This window comes from Odontomachus brunneus, unplaced genomic scaffold, assembly GCF_010583005.1.
Source record: "Odontomachus brunneus isolate Ranch 3 - 2012 unplaced genomic scaffold, Obru_v1 Obru_scaffold_032, whole genome shotgun sequence".
Taxonomy (NCBI): Eukaryota; Metazoa; Arthropoda; class Insecta; order Hymenoptera; family Formicidae; genus Odontomachus; species Odontomachus brunneus.
In genome coordinates this window covers 1,187,700-1,190,629 of record NW_022639482.1, presented here as the reverse complement: position 1 = coordinate 1,190,629, position 2,930 = coordinate 1,187,700, and positions in this window count along the sequence as shown.

Here is a 2,930-nt window from a genome sequence, read left to right as displayed (position 1 = left end):
GGGGATTCAATCCTGCAAATCGGCCAATCAACGGCCGATAGCTGTCGGAGAGAGCAATTCAAACCTGGGATAAAACAAGGCCCCAACGATCGCTCGAGAGCTTTTCCTGTGAGCCGTGCCTAGCGAGTGTGAAGGACGTGCCATCCATGGAGCCGACGACTAAAGACGACCTGACCTCCGCACCTGTAAGGCCGCTACCGCACGCGCGGAACTATTGTGTGAACCCAGAGGGGACCGCCGCTGCTCGTTGCCGACTGCCCCGCTCCGCCGTTTGGTGAGTCCGTTCCAAGGAGAACGCACTACAGATTTTTAGTGATTAGTGTCGCGGAGTGGTGCGGCGTCGGGGAACTGGGGCTCGGCCGTCCACCCTGGGCGAGGGTCAGGGTTCGCATTTCTCGCGAAAGGAGGAGCTCCGCGCATAGTGTAAAACCCGACCGGCGAGCTGTCGATTATCCGTCGTGCGCGAGAGATCGAGCGAACACACCGCCGAAAGCCTACGTGGCTGTCGTGACCTTCGTGGTCACGACTCGAAAATCGAAGCTGCCGAGGACCAGCATCGCGACCGCGAGCAGGGATATTTATATTGCGTTAGTAAGAATCGCTGCCGAATTACCGAATTACGCGAGTTGTTGTCGTGTGAACGCGGGCAAAACATCCCATCATTGTAATTAGCTACCGTCGAATAAAATTCGAATAGAGAACATCCGCCTTCATTATTTCAGTACCCGCCAACTACTAATCCTTCCGACATCGCGCGAACCAGCCCCTCTACCGAGAGCAGGGCTGAGCTGCCGGACGTGCGAGCGAGCCGTTCGGGCGGAGGGCCGGTTGTCCTCGTCGGCGAGACCACCGCTTAGAGTAATAATTAGTGTTGATACTTTGTTAGTGGGTACGGACCGCCGTACCTGGCGCCCATCTAGAGCTTTCTTTTGTTCGTGTGAGCGGTCGGGTCTCGCTGGATCTGCCGAACGGTCGCCGAGGCGCGAAGAGTACAACACATTTTTGTCGCTGCACTCGATTAGTGAAACCGGCTGCACGAGCCGCGAGTGTAGCGTTACAACTATATACAATATTTGTTATTGAATTATACCTCATTTAGGATTATAATCCACAGTAACATATCTGTTTCAGTATGAAGAACAAAAGGTTCTGCAATTTTGATAGTTTTCGTTAATAAATCTGAGGATGTCGAAGCTATGTTCGATATACCAAGATCGTTTGTTCTAACAATTTTTTTAGATCGAGGCAGAGTTGATTGGCTTTCTTCACTTTTACTCGATATAATTTGATAACATTTATTAGGTTTTATTCTTCATCTATTTTTTAATTCTACTTCTGAATTGGTCAATTCTTACGTTACGTTTTATGGCTCCTGCACACACGACGCGGTAATGCTTGCCGCGCGGCGGAAGCCCGCGTGACAGCCAATCAATATGTTGTTTTTCCGTAAAAGCTAGAAGGTTATTACGGAAAGCAGCATATTGATTGGCTATTGCGCAAACTTCCGCCACACGGCAAGCATTACCGTGTCCTGTGTGCAGGAGCCATTAAGTAATAATGGCTTCTGCACACAGGACGCGGTAACGCTTGCCGTTCGGCGGAAGTCCACGCGACAGCTAATCAATATGTTGTTTTTCCGTAAGAGCTAGAAGGTTATTACGGAAAGCAGCATATTGATTGGCTGTCGCGCGAACTTCCGCCGCGCGGCAAGTATTACCGCGTCCTGTGTGCAGGAGCCATATATGTTGCCGCGTCCTGTGGGCAAGAGTCATAAGATGTAAGCAGTAAGCAAATGGACCAATCACAGTTGATTCTTGGACTAAGAAGAATCAATGACTGTGATTGGTCAATTTGCTTACTGCTTACGTTTACTGCTTAAGTTCTTTGTGTGCATTAGCCTAACTGCGTTACGTTGGAACGTGTCTGAACAAGTTCAGACTTGTGATTTTTGGAACGATGCCTTGGAATTTACCAAGGCCTCATTCATTCATATCCCTTATAACTCATTCCTAGTACAAATAGGGTGCGTTCTTTTATTCGCAATAGATACAACCCGATGCATCCGATGCATAATTTAATCGTTCTGTATATCCAGTTGCACACATCAAGCTGCAGACTGCGTACATCTTGGCCGTTCTTTAATTTAAGTTGCAAGTAAAATCGTGCAATTGCTTGCAACTTTTAGATCCCAATCCAAACGGCTGCCGAAAAATTGTAGCCTGAGTTCCGAATGTGCAGAAATCTTAAGTATGAATACGGTTCTTTCGTGTGCAGAAAGTAGTGTGTTTCTCAGACAACACACAATATTTCTGATAAATATTAATTTCGGATTATTTTTTTAAAAATTATATAAATATAATATAAATAATTTATATACACACACATGAAGGAAAAAGTATAAAAATCTTTATTAAAAATATTATTAAAATACAGATTAAATATTTTATACAATATTTATAGTAAACGAAAAATAAATATTTGTAGTAATATTTTGTAAATATATCTATTTACAAATATTATATTTGAAAAAATAAATGTAATTATTTAAAATTATTAAATTAATAAAAAATAAGGAATTCGAATCTCAGCAATGGTAAGCAAATTTTCAAAGTACAATTTAAATTCAATTAAGTAGCGTGTGAAACAATAAAATGAAAATTTTAAGAAAAATTCAGGAAAAGAGAAAAATGTATTAATGTATATATTTTAATAAATATTTTTATAATATTTATGAGATATATAAATATTTTTCATCTATTGAATCTAAAGTCACAAAAATATTTTGTAAATATATTTATGAAACATTTTGGTAAATATTCATAAAATATTCAAATAAATCTTATAAATATTTTGTAAATATTTTACAAATATTTTGTGCTGTCTGGGTTAATGGATGAAAAAGATAGAGAAATAGTAGTAATTGATGTAAT